This window comes from Lissotriton vulgaris, chromosome 1_1 (assembly GCF_964263255.1).
Source record: "Lissotriton vulgaris chromosome 1_1, aLisVul1.2, whole genome shotgun sequence".
Taxonomy (NCBI): domain Eukaryota; kingdom Metazoa; phylum Chordata; class Amphibia; order Caudata; family Salamandridae; genus Lissotriton; species Lissotriton vulgaris.
In genome coordinates this window covers 1,744,184,602-1,744,200,226 of record NC_141685.1, presented here as the reverse complement: position 1 = coordinate 1,744,200,226, position 15,625 = coordinate 1,744,184,602, and positions in this window count along the sequence as shown.

Sequence of the window (15,625 nt, the reverse complement as noted above, 5' to 3'; positions counted from 1 at the left end):
TTTGGCGATTCCCTTGCAAGAGTGAGCTTTCAAACCATCTGTTTGTAATTAACAGATGGTTCCTGTTTGCTCCCGCAAGGGAAACCAGTGCAGGCCCACTCCTCTCTTCCATCTCCTTGCTGCCAGCGCAAGGCGCGTGCGCTTGTTTTTACAAGATCTTACATCATTTCCCACCTGTGCACAATGCAGCACTCTTTGCCACCTGGGTGGGTTTTCGTTAATAAGCCCCAGGTCATGGATACAGGCAACAATTGTCTCCACGATACGAACGATATAGTATATGTCTCTGTACGTTTTCCACTTTACCTTACACTTTGTCCTCCACTGAAGTTTCTCTTTTCATAGCGAGCGCCCTTGCTGGGTCTATGTGTTTGCCATAATAAAACTGACATTCAGGCCTTCCTGACGCCCTCCAAGCGTAGTGTACCACCTGAGGTCCAGGAATGCCCATCAAGTTCCAGGGTTTGCGTTTTGGTTAATTGTATGTACAATTATGGCACGTGGCAATCCTCGACATTCGGCATGGATGAAGTACCCCGGTTCAACGTTTGTTGCCCGTGATAAAAGGTTTTGCATAGTGCTGCTCCTGACTGCACAATCTCTCTCCAGGTGGTCCCTGGCACAATCTCTCTGGCACAGTCTTGCTCCTTGTGCTCCTTGACACACAGTATAACACTCAAACTTCAGTTCAACAAATTATTAAACAATAAATATAACTCAACAGCTTTTCAAATCAAGATGCATAGAAATCACCTTACCAGGGGGAGCCTTGTGTCCGTGAAGTCCCAGGGGTGCTGCCGACCCTTGCCACCTGCAGGGTTGGCAGCTGCTAGCACTTGCAGGTCTGTAGCTGAGTGTGTATGTACAACGTTGTGTGTTTGAGCTACTTGTATAGTTATATGTGCGTGTACGCGTCCATGGAAAGTTGTGCTAGTAATCTGTGTAAAGGTACCAAGGTACAGTTATGCGTAAAGTTGTTTGGGTGGGTGCGTGCGTGCATAAACGTGCGTCTGAAGGTAGAGGCTACCTTTTAGTGCAGGTGCCTTGTTGAGGTGAGTTCTGGTCCTCCGGTCGGTCTGACTCTACCTCCAGACTCCCAAGATTGTTTGTGGAGCGACTTTGCAGCTGCCCTTTTATGGGAATTTGAGGTTTATTGAAAAAAAGTGACTGCAGCGGTGCCCGCCCGCCCGCCTGCTGTTGAATAAATACTTTTAATTGCCTCCTGCGCCAGTCCTCTACACTCGCACACCAAAACCTGCTTCTGTTTAACACATTTCCGAGGTGGGGCTGCTTTGACGGTAGAGTCTGGCTGCGACCCTGGTGAGGGCAGTGGCTGCGCCATGCGCATTCCCACGCCAGGAGTTAGCTGCATAGCACGCATAGTTTGGCGACATTAGAAAGACACAAGGCCTCCGGAGCTCAACTTTCTTCGGAGTTCCTCAGTCTGGGCATCTGGTAGCACCGAAGTTAAAGCAACTAAGGGCCAGATGTAGGTCGGTCTGTAACGGCCGTAAATCGGTATTTTCGGCCGTTACCGATCGGAAAATAGGTGATGGGTATGTAGGGGGCATTATTTTACCGAATCGGTAAAATTACCGATTCAGTAATTTTACCGATTCGGTAAAATAACAAATCGGTAAATTTACCGAATGTGAGCCACCCAGATGTAGGTGGGACTCTTCAGAGTCCCAGAGGCCTTACCGAATCGGTATTTTACCATCAAATCCAATTTGATGGTAAAATACCGATTCCGGTGTGCATGCACATGTGTGCATGCACACCTATGCCATGCGACAGGCAGACCTGCCCTTAGGGCATGTATGCCTGTCACATGGCACCCGAGCCTGTTTTGGGGGTGCCAGAGGGTGTCAAAGTGACACCCCCTGCACCCATGTGAAAATCGGTATTTACCGATTCGGTAAATACCGAATCGGTAATGCCCATTCATTCAATGCCCATTCATTCCTATGGGCTTCAAAGCCCATAGGAATGAATGGGCATTACCGATTCGGTATTTACCGAATCGGTAAATACCGAAATCATCCGATTCGGTATTCCAACACATTTGGAATACCTACATGTCCACCCCATAGATTTACCGATTTTTAATTACCGAATCGGTAAAATTCGGTAATTAAAATTCGGTAAATCTATTTCACCTACATCGGGCCCTAGATTTGGGGCCAAGAAGGTAGGCGCGCGAGCAAGGACATTCGCATAGCTCCTGGCAGACCAGGTGAACTGTGTCTACCCGCGGCGCTGTGGGACCCACCCCACCAAAGGCACTCACTCAGGCCAAGACCCTCAGCGAAATGGCACAACGAAACTACAAGACACGAGCTTAAACTCCCCATTTATCAGGACAGGTATGCAGCAGAAATTCACAATTAAAGGCAATATACATCAAACTCGCCTCACTAGGACATTTGAACAACCTATTCCCACACCCATAAACCTCCCCCAACATGAATAGCCCCCATCCAAACAATGCAAACATTCAGCTCCACCCCCTTCAACGTATGCCCCATCCTTCTACACCTGATCCAAAAGCAGCACCCCTGTACTCCATCTGCCAAGGCCCCCTAGCAAGGCCCCAACCCTTCGTGCCTTGTGCCTGAGCATCATGTTTGTCTGCCACCTATCCTAACATCAGTGACGAGAGATGCATCTATCCACGCCAATAAAGTAGAGCAAAACACTTCTCAAATCTTGCACTACAGCTAACCACGAGAAAGGGAGAGACCAGGAAAGGACGCTGCTTATTATAACCACAGTACAGCTGGCATTGTGCCCACTGCCCTTCACACTGTCCCTGTCACATAAATCCCACCCCTGAACTAAACTGCGCAATCCTGGCGTGCCACTCTCCTTCCGCCGAAGCAACCCACTGTGAATACTTTTCAAGCTGCCACCCACGGGTGCTCCCAGTGGGCAGAACGGAGCTAAATAACCAGGCACTTAAAAGAGCAAAAAGCGCTTTATGAGGTCAGGTATGCAACAGAGCTTCACAGTTAATTACAATATATAGCAAACCTTGCCTCACTAGCCCATTTAGACCTCACCGCAACATGAACCCCTCCTCCCACCGAACAATTCAAACATTCAGCACCATCCCCTTGAATTTACCGTTTTTATTTTTTTTTGCATTGTAATACAGCGTGAACTTGACCCAAAGGGATCAGAGCGCTTTACGTGAGCACCAGTTGCATTATAGATGAACACATTAATTTTTAGGCACGGGGAGATTACGTCATTTGCCCAGAATCACAGGATGCTTGAACCTCACGCCAGACTCGAATCAGGTTCCCCAACTTCAAAGTTGGACGCTGTAGCCATTAAGCCACATCCACACGTGACCAAAGCGTTGCTCTCCTGTACTCCTTCTGCCAACGTACACCCTTCAAGGACCCCACCCTTCGGGCATATTGTCTGAGCCCTATTTTATCCTGCCAACCATGAAAATCCTAACTCCAGGCGTTTCCCTGCACCACCTTTGTTATGAATGTTTATATGTAAATAGTTGGATGTCGCTCCAACACCCTCAGAATACCAAACACAGTCAGTCCTTCAAACAAGCTCAACACTTGTTAGATAATTTGTCCCTTATTTGCAACAAGTACAGCTTGTTTTGTTTTGTGAGTAGCGTTAAAGCAGCCAGTATGCGCTGTGGAAAGGGCTTTTCAGTAACAACAATCATTTGCAATGCAATAGGGATCGCACTTACGCGAGTTTGACCTATTGGCATTGTAAATGACAATGGCTTTTATTTATGTTTTAAAAACCAAAACATAAATAAAAGGCAATCTAATTTACAATACCAATAGCTCAAACTAGCTTTAATGCTAGACCTATTGCATTGCAAACGCTTGTTATTAATACTATGTGTTAAATAGTAATACGCATTTGAAAGACTGAAAGGTCACTTGCAGCAAGGCAAGTTAGTTATTTAGCTTACAGCTCACTTAAAGACCGGTGACATCACAGTCATCCAATATCCCACTTTTTTGACACGATTCTGATAGGGAAATACTAGCACACTCCCAGGAGCAAATTAATGAAACTCACCAGACATAGCAAGGTTGCTCAGAAACAGAGTGAAATGTATTTATTGGTACCAAATGCATGCATCATTACTAATTAGCATAGAATAATTCAAGTCTCATGCTTTAGGGGTTCTCAGACTGCTTCTTCCCAGAGTGACTGGTTTCTGGGTGCTATATACATTTAGTAATGCCATGTCAGCAGAACTAGAATAAGGCACCAAGCCAAATATGGCTAACAGGGATGTGCAAGATCGGTACCATGCCAATTATAAAAAGCTAGATATGGGTAGACCAGAAAGGCTGGCTCGGCACTGTGTAAGCAACTTGCACAACCAGATAAGGAAACTATCACGAAGTCAGGACACTCAAAGTTACCTCTAAGGGGGTTAAGAAAGCTGTTGTAGCCTGTCCAGTCAAGGTCAGATAGGAAGCCCTTTGGAGCTCCAGACCTCATGTTAGTGTGTCTTAGCATGATATCTTTGAAGGGCATACACATGAATTTATAAGGGCATATATAAATATATTTTTCAACACATGCAACCCCATGCACAAGGGTGCCACACTTTTCATGGCAGGCTCAATGCCATGAAAAGTGTGGAGTTCTAGAAAGTGGTAATATGCTTGATGGTGCCACAGCAGCATTGCCAGCATAATGCTGCCTCAGACCACCATGCCACTGCTGAGAGAGAAATCGTGGATCCCCAGTGGTTGTGGCGGTCCCATGGTGGTACAACCACCAAAGTTGTAATACGGCAGTCGGAGCACCACCAGCGCTGCACCACCGAGAGTTTGGTGGACCATGGACTGCCAAACTCATAATCAGGCCCTGAGTCTCTTTCTCTCATAAAACCATTCATTTGAAGTTGCCAGAGCTAAACACGGCATATGTAGATAATAATATGAACCCCTTCCTATTGCATTGGCAAGGTCAAGATAGGTGCGTTCCTGACCGTACCTCCTTATTGGTCCCAGGAGCAATTGCCCTAGTTTGGCTTTGTTCAAGAAAATACTGAAATCCCACTTGTTCAAGGAGGCATTCCCATCCTGCAACTGACCAGTTCTCTTCAAACAAAAAAAACCTCAGAATTGTGGGGTTCCTCAGGACTCAGTCCTACCCATTTCACTGTATCTCCTCTAATGTCTCTATCGAATCTTTTGTTATCACGTCTATATCATATGCCGACGATACCCAATTTGTTTTGTCTTTAGATAAAAAATCTTCTGGCTCTGAGATCAATTTTAAAAACTGCTTTTTAAGTATCATCCGGTGGATGGAACCTAATTCCTTGAAATGTACTGAGACTGAGATTCACTAATTTCGTTAGGATAATTTATTCTCTCCTCTTTTGGAGTGGTCTTACATTCTCCTGTCTCCTCCCTCTCCATTCAAAGTGGCTCACAATTTCAGCATCAAATTCAATTGCTAACTCTCTTTTCACTCTCAAGTAGTATCTGTCTCTGGTACTTGTTCTTCTCTGATTAAATCATTAAAGGAAGTTTTTGAATGCCTTCCTCTGACAAGAAGGAAAACTGTGGTCCAGGCACTGATCTTGTTACAATTAGACTATTGCAATGAATTATCTTGGAATTTATAAAAATGTATCACATGAACTTTAAGTGGTTCAAAATATTGCAGTCAGATTTTCATGCAATAGCTCAGTTTCTCAGGGAATTAGGAAACTGCAGTGGCTTTCGGTCCACAAACAGATCCCTTTTAAGACTCTGTCGTTGGTCTGCAGAGCCTTCCACCGCTCAGGCCATTATATCTTTGTGAGCGTTTTAAACATTACATGCCATTAAGAACTTTGAGATCATCTAACCTTAAGTTGTTAACTGTCCATATTTTCAGATGCAAAACAAAGGGTAGCAAATCTTGCTCTATACTGGGGTCCAAAATCTGGAATCAGATTGCTGTTCAACTCAGGTTTACCAACACTGAAACGGAACTCAGAAAACTTCTCAATACCTGGATTTTCTCTCTATCTGATTATTCCTGCAGGCTCCTGACCAACTGATTTCTAGGTTTCACTTTACTTTCTTCAAGTTGTAATGCTACTGTCAGTCAGTCAAAATAAACCTTATTCGGCTGATTAAAGCCATAAAAGTACACAGCACAAACATTCTATAAAACAGAATAAAAACCTATATAGAGATCATATTCCAATAATTTAAAAAAGCTTTAAGAATTTTAAGCAGAGAAATCACTCTTCCACCTTTTTAACAATTATCTGATAGCACACAGAAACAATTGAATAAACAGTTTCTTCATGGCACAGAAGGACAGTCGATCTAAGACTCAAGTTAACACAAATCATCATAAATTTCATGAGAGGAATATGCATAAAATAAAAAAAACAGCCCATTAAAACTCAATTCATCCTAATAGAAAAATTAGAGATTCTAATATTGCACGGTAAAGTGGCCCTGAATTCACTTTCCCTGGTGGCCGCGAGTTGAAAAGATAATTAAAACAATGATACAACAGCATCATGGAAGCAAACAGATTATCTAATCAGAATTATATTCCATTATATAGCAAGGAAACATAAATATGCTGCCACAATATCTGGGGAAACGAGCTCAATGACAGCCTATTCCTGTGTCTAATAGCCCCAATTAGGAAACTTACCACCCCAGCACACATAAAGGTGAGGCTAGCATTTGTAAATAAATCAGAGCCGCCCTTACATGATTAAATTTGCAGCCTCTAAGCAAGGGGAGGATGAATTTCCTGCACAGGGAATAGTAATAAGAGCAGAAAAACATTAGATGAAGAGTGTCTTGCTCAGAGAAGTTGTCACAAGGACAGGGTTTTAATGAATCCGGTTTAGAGTAGCCTTTGGGAAAAGCCAGTAACCAGGGAACCATATTCAGTTTGAATCTAGTCAAAACAGCAAGGTGGTAAGCTTGGTTTACATATAACCGATGTGGTTGCATCTGCTGGCCCGGGCTCACTGTAACAAACCTTCTCACTGAGGGTTTGATTAGTTCAATCTCCTCCCTTAGACCTTGACGTCTGTCTAAAAATTGCTGTTCAAAAACTCTAATAGCAGTCTTGCCTAGGGTAGTGGAGGTCAAAAACAGACCGGAGTAGCCAAGTTTCTCAGTCTGTTCCTTAATATATTTCAGCTAGGGAATGTGTGATGACTTCTCTTGGGCTAAAAAATCTAGACTGATAAACTGATTTAGATTTGGGGTAGGTTGGGCCCAGATTCTCAGCCAACATAAAAGCGTCGCAACAGCAATCTGGTCTGAAATATAACCCACTCCCAATTCCTCGTGTAAATTAAAAATCGGGCTGGCTACAGGGACCGAGAGAAGTTTCCACATAAAATTATTCTCGGCCCCTTGGATTTCTTTCACATCCTTATAACCCCAGATATCACTGCCACAGGTGGCCATGGGGCTACACTTCGCATTATAGACCTTCAGAAGCGCAACAAATGGTGTTGACCCTATTCTTTTCGCAAAATCTAATGTAGCCCCGGCTGCTCTGGCTAAAACATTATTTTTTTGCGTTGAGCGTACCATGAGCATTGGTCATCGAATAATACCCCTATGTATGGGAACATAGACACTTTTGTTAACTCTGCCCCCTTGCAGTAGAATTTGGCATTGATTGCCTTCCGTGAGCCTATGGTCATGGCATGCGGTTTTTTAAAATTGGAAATTAAATCCAAAGAATCCATAAAATCTATAAACAATGTAAAAGAAGTTGCAGCCCCCTTGCTGTTCTAGACAATAAAACCGCATTGTCTGCGTACAGAAGTGTGGGAATCACTTTCGAACCAGCTCTTGGAATATCTTTACAGCAAGATGTTAAAGAGTCCCCCAATTTGTTAATGTAGAGGGTGAACAGCAAAGGAGCCAATATGCATCCCTGCCTACACCTCTTCTTACTGCTCAGGATTCAGTCAGGCTCCCATCCTCATTAAAGCGTACCGCAGCCGTTGTATTATCACGGGCAGTAGCCAGAAAGGAGATTAAATCAGCATCTAGCCCCATATCGCGAAGGATCAACCACAGCTTGGACCTATTGACAAGGTCGAAGGCTGAGGTTAAGTCCATAAAAGCCAGATGTAAATCCCCTCGCTTGGCAACAGTATACTTACCAATCACCAAATGAAGGTTAAGGCAGGGTCCCTTTCCCCTGCCTAAAGCCATATTGGAGGTCAGAGACAATGTTAGCATGATCAAGCCAGGCTGTTATACGCTCCAAGACTACTTTTCCCATGATTTTAGCTGCAGAGTCAAGGAGCATGCCGGATCATCCCTTGCACCCTTTTTAAAGATGGGGATGATGACCGCCTTTGCCTACGATAAAGGAAAACAGGACACACAAGCTACATTAAAGACTTGTGTTAAGATCTTAGCCCAGGCTTTTGGGTCAGCCTTATAAAGGTCAGCCGGTACTCCATTTGGGCTGGGAACCTTTCCCCCTGAGGTTGAAGTGATGGCTTTGTGGACTTCATCTACAGTAAAAATAAGAGGGAACCTTATTTTGCTTAAGATGAAGGTGTACAGTGTCTGTTGCTGAGCTAGCGCCTGGATGCTCAGTGTTGAGTGATAGTGCTCTTTAGAAGTGCCTCCTTATTGCTGTAGTGTTTCCTTGCTTTCAGTCTGTTAATCTTGATAAAATCGATGCTAATGTATATCGCATCAATATTAACAAACTTGCCTGGCAAGAACTCTTCATCATCCATGACTAAGAAATACTTGGTCAGGTAGGCTCTGCAACATAGGCCTGAGGTTACAGATTGATACATAACGGGTGGGGTGGAACGTAGTTGGCAGACAAACACATGAACAGGAAACACAGGTCCGTCCTGAAGTTGCCATAAGAGGGTAAGAGACCACATCTGCTCCTTAGTCCCCAGCATTTGGCATATGGCAAACTAGGAAGAAGAGCAAAAATTTAACCTGAGTGGCCTGTCACTGACAGAAATCTGGCATGTTACCTACTTTTTGTTCCCAAACTGAGTTGTCGCAAGGCAGCCTTGGGGGCGTTCCCGTGTTGCTATTTTCACAATCATTATTTCATATCACAGTAAAGTCTGATATTTTTCTGCCAAATGAATTTCATGATGCTTTAACAATTGCACTTTCTTCCCGTTTGTGACCCTTCATATGCACTGCTGTTTGTGTTTGTGAAATGCTTGTATTGATGCGTCTGTAAATTCCATTGGGCTCATTGTAAATAGTTAGACTCAGCAATACCTGTATATAAAATTTCCCCACAACTAGCGTATAAGTTAAAAATTACCTAAACCCAGAAAAACTAGGGTGCATCTGTTCTTTTAAAGTAGTACCCATCTGGTCTTGGAGTTGCCACTAAAACACATACAAAGCAGGCTAAAACACAACTTGTGCAGCGAATGCCACGAACACACTATGGTACATGAGTTTCCCTGGCCCAGTTTAGTGCTATTTCGATCCCCCTGCCCGTCGCCTTCTACCCATAGAACCCCAGCGGCACGGAGAGTATGCACTCCCGCCAGGTCAGGTGAACGCACCCGAGTGACATAGCAGTTCTGGATAATAATACAACTAGCGGGGTGAGGAAAAGGATCCCAGTCCTCCGGAATCAAATGACCAGGGTGGGTACTTCCGGCCTCGAGCACATAACAATTAACCCCTCCCACGCTTATGACGGAACCGCTCCGTCATGGCCCTCGGGTGGGCTGTGCTGGAGCGGTTCCGTCATGGCCCGCTCGCCGCGCCTGCGCGGCGCTGATCTCGCGCCTGCGCTGACGTTCTAAAGAACGGGCGGGGCCATGATGGAACTGCTCCGTCACAAGCACAGCCCACCTGAGGGCCATGACGGAGCGGTTCCATCATAAGCGTCGGAGCGCTGCAGCGGAATTGCCGCCGCAGCGAAAGGGTTAAAGGCTGATCCCAAGGGAGAGAGCAGCGAGAGATGAAGGAGAAATGTTTGCACGCCCGTTCTGCGACTTGCTAGCAGACTGGGATCAGGAGTGGAACCAATTTGACCTGTCCTGGCCTAGAGGAGAGTCATTTGAGCCAGAGGACATAACTATGGCAACGGATTGCATCAGATACAGGAGGGGAAAACCAGATTGGAATTTCACCTACATTCAGCAATGCCTCATAAGGTGGGAGAGAAGGCAAGTACAGAAAAGAGGGAAAGGAAAGATAATAGGAAGACGGAACTAGAACACCACAGCAAAATCCCTCAGCTGGGAGCTGGCAGTCCTGGTCAGAACAGCTGTGGTCGCAATGGTGCAAAAGGTGGCTGCAGCAATAAAGGTGCGCCGCAGAGGCTCTGGAAGGACAAAGCGCGTAGTAGCAGCCATCGAGGAAGTAGTACAGAGAACTCCCAAAGCCAGGACAGGCTCGTAATTTCCCCTCCGCTCCCAGAACTAGATGAGCCGCAGGGCCAACATGGATCGGTACTGCACCTGGTGGATGACACACACACACCCATTCTTATGAGCCCCGTGCTGTCAGTGACCTAACGATCCGAGGAAGAACCCACCGTAACGGTGTTGATAAATAACACAAATCTCAGCTTGGAATCTGCTCCTGCTGGCAATTTAGTCTACGAAGCATGTGTTATTGTTTAAGAAGAAACTTAAAACATGGCTCTTTGCACAATTTAAGCCTCTTTTCATATTCTGATCCAGCGGCTTTCGCGCCGGAATACTCCTTGGAGTAGCTGTGTGTGCTATAAAATGAGATCATCCTAATTGACACGGGGCAACAAAGTCATGTCTAAAGAGTCTGTTGACCTGCATGGGTTCTCAGGCACAGTTATGAGGGTCCCCTTCACAAAACCCCTGGAGATTGAGATGGGAGGCAGCAGTGTAAAGGGTCCGCTGCTATATCACCCATTATCCCAAACCAATCTCCTAGGAAGAGACTTAATGGGCAAACTAAACATGACCATTCATTTCTCAGAATATGAGATAGTGACTTGCTCAACCCCTGGGGTTACCCCGTCAAGACTCATGTCTCTAACCTACCCATATCACACAGACAGGCCGATAAGAGTGAAATCCACTGACCTGACGCCCTTCAGTTACGCTGTTCTCACAATCCTTGGTGATGCACTGGAACTGCTGAGTGGAAAGCTACAGCTGCCCTTTTAATTCCTGTTCCGCTGGTATAGTCACCATGATATGGAACCCCTAGAGGAGGTGCTGTTTTGCTTGGGGGCGTTGAAGTGGAACCCAAAGATGAGGTCTTGCTGGCTACCTACCAAGTGATCGTAATCTGGGTATGTATTATCATTGTTATGCCCAGTTTCAGTATACGGGAGGTAACTGATGACCAGTTGTTCAGTGAGTGTCCAGGGACCTCAGAAATCATCTTTGTCGATTCGATTAAATTTAGGATGAAACTGCAAAATGGGACTCCGTAGCCCATGGCGGTATTAGCAATGTGTCAGAAAGTACCACCACAGTTATGGGCAAAGGGGCTCTATGATGTGGGGCTCATCAATACGGCCGAACCAATAAGGATAACATTGCGAGAAGGGACGCCAGTAGCCGTTCTCAAAAGCAGAAGACCCCTCCATCATACTAACCACCATACTCGCAGATGCCGGCTATTTTATCATGACAGACATCAAGCATGCGTACTTTAGCATTCTGATGCATCCCGACAGGCAGTACTTGACTGCATTCACTTTCCAGGGGGTTGCACTGCTATACCAGAGGCTACCACAAGGGTACTGTCTTCAATCAAATACTGAAGAAGAACCTCACCCAACTTTCAATCAAAAAGCACCCTGATACAGTATGGTGATGACAACTTGATATGCAGTTCCTATTTTGGCAGGACATGAGAACTCTCTTGACTGCACTTTGCGAGAGAGGGTACTGCGTAGAGAAGGGGAAGATGCAGAAAGAACAACAGAAGGTTAGTTATCAGGCCAACTGACCCCAGCGGCCAATCGGCGGATCGCGTTAGAAAGCGCCGATTCTTTCAGGGCTATGCCACCATCGAAAATGAAAAAGGGTATGCAAAAGGTTTTAGGACTATGCAACTTCATCCGGCAGTGGGTCTTTGACTACAGCTCACTCATTGTCCCCTTATTCGAGGCCATGGAAAAGGTGAAAGCCTGTCACGAGGAGTTAGCATGGATGCCTAAGATGCATGATGCGTTCGGCAAACTCAAAACAGAAATTAGACACTCCTGCATGCTAGGAATGCCAGACTTTAGTAAGGAATTCTTGTTCAGCCACAGCGACGAGTGATGCATGCCAGCAGTTCTAACACAGGGGCACCCCTGGGGACAAACCCCATGCATACTACAGCGGGCTCTTAGACTCAGTCATGCAGGGCCATTTCCCATGCAGGTAGGCGCTAGCATCAGATGCCCTTTGCCATCATAAACGAACCTCCATTGTGATGGGGGCTCTGCTGACACTGTATGCAGAACACTCAGTGTTTGCGGTTATACGAGCTGATGCTCTCCAGGTCTTCCTTAAAAATAATATGATGCCATCTAGTGAACCCAGCCACCTTCCTAGCCCTTGAGGTTCAGAAGGGGGAGGTGATTCATGACTGTGTCACATACATCCCCAAGGGGATTAGCCAGGCAGAGGAGGTACCCATCCTGGACAGCGAAACATTGTTAATCAACAGTTCCTCCATGATAGATCAAGAGATCGGGTAAGACACGTGGGGGCAGCAGTAGTGATGGCCCATAGCCACGCACCCTCAGAAACACTGCAGGCCACCCAGCTTACTCTCCTCCCCACCTTTCTGCAAGGCAGGGGAGCTGGCAGCACTCATCGAAGCCCTTATCCAAAGCACAAGGGAACCATAACGATCTACTCAGATTCAGCCTATATCATCACCATGTTGCACTCTAGCACAGGAAGGTGGAAAAGGCGAGGGTTTCTGAAATTAGGTCGGCACACCCGTTGCACACATGGACCTCCTAGAATTACTAATCAACACGCTAACTCTACCTAAACCATGGCTGTGGTAAAGTGTGCCGCCAACACTGGGAGAAAGGATTTCATGTCCCGCAGGATGCATTAGCCTACCATTTTGTGAAGAAAGCAGCGGATGGAACGATCGGAGACCCACGTGCTTAAGGGAGTTGCAAAAACAGCATTGCATGACGAAAAGGCGCTATGACTAGCCAGAGGCTGCACTCAGACTGCACACGATCTCATATACAGACACACACCTACAGGGAAAACCATTATGCCCCAAAGCCTTGTCCACATAGTGTTGCACCAATTACGCTCACCAGTACATACAGCAAAAGACAACATGATACCGAAACTCCAAAATTACTGGTTTATTCCCAACCTTGCCGAAACCACGACAATGTATTTTAATGGATGCACCATCTGCCAATTATACTCACCCCACCCTACACTAAAGGTCGTGTCATCAGCTATCCTAAGACCAACAGGGCCTTTCAGGGAGATACACATCGACTTTGTCGACATGATTGATCAATGTGATAAATACAGATACCTGATTGTAGAAGTCTGCCCCTACTCTAGATGGATTGAAGCCGGTCTTTACATGCACTTCACCTCCAAGGCAGCCGCATCGTTCCTTGTCAGGGAAGTAATACCCAGATGGGGGATACCTGACATCATCTGGTCAGATAATAGAAAACACTTTGTTAACTCAATGTTCACTCTCATCTGCATCCTTATGGGGATAACTCATAAACTGGCCTCCATGTATCACCCCCGAAGCAACTGCATAATTGAGGGACTCAATGGGCTGGTGGAAAATAAAATAACCAAACTTTGCACTAGCTGTAATAAGAAAAGGCTCCACTGTCTGCCCCTAGACTTGTTTGTGCTTCAAAAAACACTGGTGAGAGATCACCACCTCACACCGCAGCAGATCACGACTGGTAGTCTGATCGGGATGCCCATCCCAAAAACCAGTACCAAACTGAGCTCCAAGGCTAGCTTTCAAGAATTAGTGGACGAATTGCATGTGTATCTTTCTGAATTAACCAAACCCACCAGATTCCTATTGTAACAGGTCCACCACCAGAACACCAAGTGCACCAATGCGAAGCTACCATACCAAGCACCTCAACCTGAACAGGAAGTCCACATTCAAAACTTTGTAAGGAAGTGGAGCAAAATTTGAAGGGCCTTACCAAGTAGTTCTAACAACACCAACCACCCACAAAGTGGAAGGGGAAAAGGCATTGGTCCACCTCTATGATGCGCGGCTGAAGCCTTCCAAGACAAATCCCTCATGAACTGCACCCTGCACTTTTTATCTTGAACTTTTTGCTTCAAACATTCATGTAAATAACCCTAATCACCAGAAGATTACAGACGTATCCCCTGGATCCAATCCTAAGACTTGCAATGTTCAATAAGTTAAGTATTGTTGCACTTCTATGTACCCTATGTTTACTATGGGTGTTTTCGCATCCATTCATCACCAAAGTACTGCCCAGCCTAATGGGGTCTATTCCGAAGCTATCACTGCGCTTGCATAGGAATCTCTCCCACATCACTTATAATTACACCGAACCCAACAGTAGCATTCCACATGCAATACATAGCACCCTCTTGCACAACATGTGGTATCAGCGCATGACCACCATGTGCTTCAAGACAACAGCCAGGCCATGTTATGTCTGTTCACTGATAATGCATGCAGTAGGGGCAGACAGGCTTTACTTGCCCCAAGAGGTAGCCCCTAAAAAAGTAAAATGCCGTCCCCAGCTACACCTATGTAGTATTAGGGCCAAGATACAACCCAACACAGTAGAACCCCATAGAGTAGTAGTGAATCTGACCCAATCCCACAGCATTGTACCCTTTTACAGAACCTAGCGATATTCAGATCGAGATAGATGAGATGCACAGGATGGGCACCATAGGGAGGATACTGTTTGACCCAGAGACTTTCCAGAAAAGAGATTCTTGGAGGTAGACACGTCCACACCCCCTCTATCTGTGGTCCCAGGGTGGATCTTAACATTTCTGGGGCTTCTTCTTTAATAACAAATGGACTCCAGACATACAGTTTCAGTGTAGGGCCAGCCGCCTCCATGATACAAAGGAAAATGAGTCTCGTAGGGGAGGGTTGAGCCACAGCATAAATACCCTTTGTCAGGAAATCTGAGATACTGAGGTGAATAGGTATACGTGGTTAGAAGAGAAGGGGCAACCCCTAATTATAAGGAAACTTACACTGTATTCCTTGTGTTTTGGAGGTAAAGGAGACATTCCACTGGGGACAAATTAAAACCTGTTGCACAGTACTGCACATTCTGGACATGCAATGGAGCACTTCCAATCTGATGAATACCTACTGGCAGCGTGGCAAATTTGCTTACTGTCAGTTTGTCCCCGGATGGCATGGCCTCTGCTCCCTCATCACCATACACACCGGCCCTAGTCATTCCTGGAGATTATCTGTCAGAATTGCACTAACATCCGCTAAAGAAGAAGACAACTCTGTTGCATTAGGCTCAAGAAAAAAGAAGTGCTGAGTATTTTGGCTGGGCTCAGTACAAGGACATACCGCACAAATTCAGACTATTTTCAGACATACAAACGCAGGAGGGTCCATACCCTTCCTCAAAGTGCAGATGAAAGTGAATGCTTGCTGGG